Source organism: Wolffia australiana, chromosome 8 (assembly GCF_029677425.1).
Source record: "Wolffia australiana isolate 7733 chromosome 8, ASM2967742v1".
In the NCBI taxonomy this organism is placed as follows: Eukaryota; Viridiplantae; Streptophyta; class Magnoliopsida; order Alismatales; family Araceae; genus Wolffia; species Wolffia australiana.
Genome location: NC_135842.1, coordinates 3824984 through 3831183, shown reverse-complemented (window position 1 = coordinate 3831183; position 6200 = coordinate 3824984). Strand labels below are relative to the sequence as shown.

At 50.4% G+C, this 6200-nt stretch overlaps 1 non-coding gene across 1 annotated transcript; it reads right to left on the bottom strand.

Annotated features, from left to right (window-relative positions):
- Positions 1 to 5821: 5821 nt before the first annotated feature.
- LOC144707279 (small nucleolar RNA R71) lies at positions 5822 to 5930 on the bottom strand. The gene has a single exon (XR_013582441.1). It is a non-coding gene; the product is annotated as a small nucleolar RNA R71 (small nucleolar RNA).
- Between the last annotated feature and the right edge of the window lie 270 nt (positions 5931 to 6200).

The window sequence follows — 6200 nt, the reverse complement described above, 5'->3', positions numbered from 1 at the left end:
ACTCCGCCAGCGTCGTGAACGCACGCGCCCGCCGTGATCCAACCGCACGCCGCGGACTCGCCAATCCCGCCGTGACCCGATAGCGCGCCGCGCCGTGATCCGCCGTGGTCCGCCAGCTCTGTCATCATCGTGTCATCGCCGTGACCCACCATTTCGGCTATGCCTTGGACTAAGCCACCATCAGGTTCGCTCGCCTCCCCTCCCTCTTATTCAGTATTATTACTGCTTGCAGTCCCGTCGCCCGCTATCGCGTCCCCTGCCAAGACCTCTAGATCGAACATCGGAATAGGCGTAGCCACCGGCGTCGAGAGCAGGATTCTTTGAGGTAAACGGATTGTCTATGATTGCTTAAATATCAAACGCTCCAGGGCCGTTAGACGCCCCTCCCGTCCTAGTCGTCTAGTAGATTCAGCGGGTCAACGGGAGTCTGATTTCCAGATCAGTCTACTCCGTGGCATGTCCCAATCTACTGCGCTTACTTGTCCGCGTCTTATCTGCTCGTTTAGAAACTTCAGTCCCATAAATTTGACAAAGTTATATCATATCATCATTTCACTTGTGACGTGAAACGCGCCGTTCGATCCCGGCCGCCGTCGTTTCGCATCAGCGCCGCACTTACTCACCGAGCTGCGCGCCCTTGCCTCATCGTCACGTGCCTCACACGTCGGGCTCGCCGACCGCATCGCGCATTCCGCGCACGCCGCCCGCGCCATGCTACTCCGCACCACGGGTAGTACCTTCCGCACCAAGCGACGCCCTCGCGCCGCGTCTGCTGCCCGCCTGCCAACTACGGTCGCACTCCGCGACCGCCCTTGTTCGATGCCAAGATTCATCTCCTAGCTTCACGAGATTGGACGGGTTACATCCGGTGACTACGAGGTACGCCGTCCTACTGTGCCCTCTCGCTTATTTCTTGCAGTACCATTCCGTTTGCCTCCACCGCGCTCGCGATAGACATAGTTGAGTGTGACAGGACGAGTAAACCTTCTATACAACTGAGCGTCCTACCTGGTTTAGTACGAGTCAGGCCCGCCTGTCTCGTGCGAGCAACCTCCGGCGGGAAACATCCCGTTCGGCGCCGTAGTAGCCTCGTCCTTCCAGACGAGGGTCGATAGGGTTACCCCACTGTTTCCGTGCGACTCCGTCGATACCCGAACGTCCGCACCCTACTGTTTGTCGGCAGCTGCACGTACGACACCCCTACCCAAAACCTTTTCATTGTAGGTCACTCCCGCATGAGACCCGTACAGTATGCCTACCCTTGAGTAGACGACGCGCACCGATCCTCTCGACACCGAGTACGAACCACTCGGTGATAGCCGGAATTTTGTCCTCGACGTTCTCCTGCATCAAATTGGTATCAGAGCAGGCTGTGGTTGCTCACAGCGTGCCTCCGACGCCGCATTCGCATCTCTAGCTGCAACCGCATCGCATCGCATTTCTTCGTTTTCAAAACGCATCTAGGTTCCCCTAGGGGTGGCCATAGAGACGCGTTTTCAGAACCATCGCCTGATGAGAGGGGCAACGCTACTCCCCTCTCGGAGGATCATCCCGCGACACCGGTAGCCTGCCCGATACCGCCGCCTGTCAAAGCCGCGCGGACTGCACCCGCCGTTACGGGTGCACCCCAGGCATCCGGACCACAAGATCCTACTAGCACATCTCGTGAGCTACGGATCTCCCCGCACGGCTCACCGCCCTCTCGCGGAAAGTCCCCCCCTAGTGATTACGACGACGAGACAACCGTAGGCCGTCGACTTTACAGGAAGACTCCCATCGACGAGGTCACACCCTAGAGCACCGCTACTCGCGAACGAGGAGTACACCGCCAGCTTCAATCCCCGGGAGGACCCGTATGAAGATCAAGGGGAGTACATTCGCGCCATGGCCGCCAGGATGGAGCGCATGGTGCGGATGCTCGCGCGCCCCCGGTCCCCTGTGCACGTACCCGGACCAGCGTTCCCCACTCGAGGATGCTGACACGACCCGCCTTGGGTCGCCCGACACGCGCAACGAAAGAGGAGCCCCTACGATGAAGACGAAGACGTGTACCAGGACTACGACTGCCGATGCGATGACGTCCCATACCATGGACGTCCTGACCTAGACCCCGTACGAGGCCCACGTGATGCCCGTGCTGGGGATAGACAATACCCGCGGGATGACTACGCCCGCGACTACGTGGCCGACCGTCCCGCCTGAACGGACCACTACGTCCGACGACGAGATCGCGATCTAGAAGCCGACCACCCAGCATGCCGAGACAAACCCGTCTGGCCCCGCGATCACCATCAGGTAGCGGACATACCTGCCCGCTGTGACAACCTCTACCGACCACCACACTGCCGGTATGAGAAGGACGACAATGTCCCACGTCACTCGCCACGCGTGATGCCTGAGGGCCGCGCCCCTCGCGACGGTAGTCCCCACCCTCGGGACGAGCGTGACCGCGAGCTGACCCCACCTCGATGATGTGTCGACCCGCATCACGAGGATTACCCGGTGCCCGATCGGCACTCAGAAGACGAGGAACGACGACGGGAGGCGCACCGCACCCACATCTAGAGGAGCGTACGTGCCGACGTCGTCGTCTTCGAGGGGTCACGGAAGCCCAAGGAGTTCGTCGACTGGGAGTCGAGCATAAACTCCAACTTTCGGTGGTATCGCATGGATGATGATCTCTGCGTCAAGTACGTGGAGACGAGACTTGGCGGACAAGCCAAGATATTCTGGGAGAACGAGCATAAACGCCGAGCGACGAGGACGACCCATCATGTCTTGGGTCGATATGGCACAGAACCTACAAGGCAAGTATGTTCCTTGAAAGTATCAGATGTCGTTGTTCCTCACATGGCTCGACCTTAGGCAAGGTTGACTCTCAGTGATGGAATACATCAAGGCGTTCGAGGAATGTCGTATGCGTTGCTGATTCGTGGAGGACCCGCAAGTCATTATCAGACTGTTCGCCAACGGGCTCCGACCAGCCCTGCGCAACAAGATTCTCATGTGCAACCCGGCTGAGGTAGACAAGGCGTATCACCTGGTTGAGCACATGGATCCTCCGAGTGACGAGGTGACACCCCCTAGCGCGACCACCGCGCCCCGGATCACTCCGATTCGACCTATTCCGGCTCAGACTATTCCACCCGCGGCCCCTCGGGCTACTCAGACCACCGGGGTGCAAGGAGCCACCCCCACCGCTTCCGTGGGTTCTACCCCACCGGCTCGGGTCGTCACAAATGACACACCGACCCGTAGCATCACCGTCAGCCAAGCACACTTAACGTGCTTCAAGTGCCAAGGTAGAGGGCACCGGGCAAACCAATGCCCGTCTTCGGCACTATTAATCGACGTTGGAGACGTTGACCCCTGCTACATGGAGAATATGGATGCACCGTTAGACGATCACTACCACAGAGACGAGGAGTTTGCCATCGAGTACGAGGAACCCAACAGACAGATCAGTTACATCCAGATTACCGTTCCTTGCACATCTCCATCACCGGCGCCTCAAACCACAGACCGTCCGCTGGCCAACATAGCCGTCGATCAACCTAGTGCTAGCTGAGTGCGGGCTCCACCTCGAGCCGCCCTACCTATTCCGACCGCCCCAGTAGAGCCCCGACCGGACCCTATGGCAGATGCGTCGTTCCGTGATAAATCCAAAATGATAGTAATATATATGTGCAATTTCAGCTAATTTATGTACTTCTTTATCTTTATCTGGATATATTATCAACATTTATGTTAAGTTGTGAAACATCATGAAACAAAATCACCTTTTTCTTATTTGGAGTTAATTATTATCATTTGTGGGACTAACCCCACTTAACTCAATGAGTTAAGTGGAATGAATCTCACTCTCTTCTTAGTTTATGTGGAAGATGCAAGAATTAGGTGAAACTTTCATGAATAAAGGGGATAATTAAATGAAGAGGAAGCTATTTGGACCAGAGGAGCAGGCTCAGCCACAACCCTGGGCCAAGAAAGAAGGCCCAAAGCAAGACAATTGGCTCTAGTCTAAAGGCCCACTAAGGAAGCTCCACTAAGCCCACTATGAGAGGCATGTTGGGCCAAAGAAAGGAGGGCAAGGGAAGGTCCAGTCATGATTATTTATGAATATTTCAGGGGCTTAAATGATGATTGAGGACAACCTTGACGTGGATCCAAGCCAGAGAAGAAGATCCAGCCATTCAATTCACAAAACATCCAAGGGTGGAGACTTAAAGATAGCACGTTTAATGCTAATTAAGGAAAGAAGCCTTGAACGTTCAGGGGGTATTTCAAAGGTCTCAATGCTGATTGGAGGACCATAATGGACGTGGATCATGACCCTGAAAAGAAGATCTGGCCATCCATTGTATTAAAAATCCAATGGCTCTCCTTTGCTCTCTCTCCCTATATAAACCCCTTCACCCTATTCTAAAATTCATCTTGTGATTCAATCCAAAGTAATGTTTGGTGGCCTAAGTGCAATTGAGTCATAGATCCATTCACCTCAGTGAGTGCCAGGCTGAGCAGGAAGCATCCAGGGCTGAAGAAGCTGGTGGAAAGGAGAAGAAGAAGTCCCTTGGACCTTAGCGGGTGTGACAAAGAGGTTACCTTCTTATTTCTCCTTTTTCATTCTTTTCTGGTCGTTTTTTGTCTTTTTGTTAGTCTTAGATCAGCTAGCCAATATCCAGACGGTTCCAGTGCATCCAACCACGCTCTAAAATTCGTTTTAGAACTCATTCTAGAGTGATTTCAGTACAGCCCAATTGTTTTCTCTCTCCTCCACCAAGGCACCTTCCCCATTTGGCATCCGGACTTAGCCAAATTTTGACTAAGTCCAGAGCGCCAAACTGTTTCATTTCCTATTTTGTTTTAGCTTTCAAATAGTCCTAAAAGATACAAAAAAATTATTTTCTGCCTATTAATATTATTATAATATTATAATAATATTTTATTTTTCTTTGTTATATATTTTTATTTCATTAGTTATTTATCTTCATATGTAGTAAACCTACCTCTAAAATTATTAAAAAATACATAACTAAAGCACAAATTCCTAAGAAAAAAACCCTTGCTCCCTGTGGATCGACCCTTACTCTCCCTACACTAGTAAGGTTATTATAAATTTTTGTTGTTTTAATTCGGATAAACCAACGACACTAATGAATGAAGTTAACTCATCACTAATTACCCCAAAATCTGAATTATCAACAGGCGCCGTTGCCGGGGAGCACGGTGATTGTTTTTAGTGAATTTGTATTTTTTCCTCTTTTGCCAAAGTTGAGGGCAGCTAACCCTCAACAAACGGTACTTCTAACTACTTTTTTGGAGATTGATGGTCTTAACAAGGTCTAAGGCTGGGACTAGTGTTGAGGAAGATCTAGACACTTAATATCCTGCTCTTCAAGCAACACTTACAGCTCAAGATAAAGAAGAAGTCGATATGGCAGAAGATGGTCAGCCACCACAAGGGAGGAGAAGGACGATGCTGGATAGATCTACTCCATCAGGAAGTCTACTGCAAACCGGCATCAACATCAATGTAGGTGAGGGGGTTATGTTTAGGTATGACAATGCCCTACTGAACTCTCTCCCTGAATTTACTGGTCATTCTTCTCAAAACCCCTTAGAATTTCTTGATGATTTTCATATTCGATGTTCCTCTCAAAATATTCCTGGCTTAACTACTGAAGCTTTAAAAATGAAATATTTTCCGCTTACTTGAAAGATAAGGCTTTCGCATGGTATAGAAATTTAGGCATAACATTTAACTCATGGGAAGAAATGCAGAATAAATTTCTACATAAATTTTATCCCCTTTCCAAAACTAAGTTTTATAGAAAAGAAATTCAGAAATTTTATCCCCATGATCATGAAGCATTTAGTGAATCATGGGAAAGGTTCAATGAATTAATCCGAAAATGCCCTCACCATGGAATAGAAAAATGTCAGCTAGCTGAAATTTTTTATGAATCACTTCCTGATATTTTTAAAAGTAAAGTGAATCAAATAGCTGGTGGCTCGTTCTATATGGCTTATGAGGATGAAGTCTTTGGTCTTTTGGAAAGGGTGGCTGAAACTGACCTACAAGAAATAGGAGCAAGTCAAAATGGAAGAAATGCCAACCCAAAACGAGGAGTGCTGCAAGTAACTTCAAAGGAAGCTGATCTTCATGCAGGGATAAGAGAAACCAACAAGAAACTTGAAGA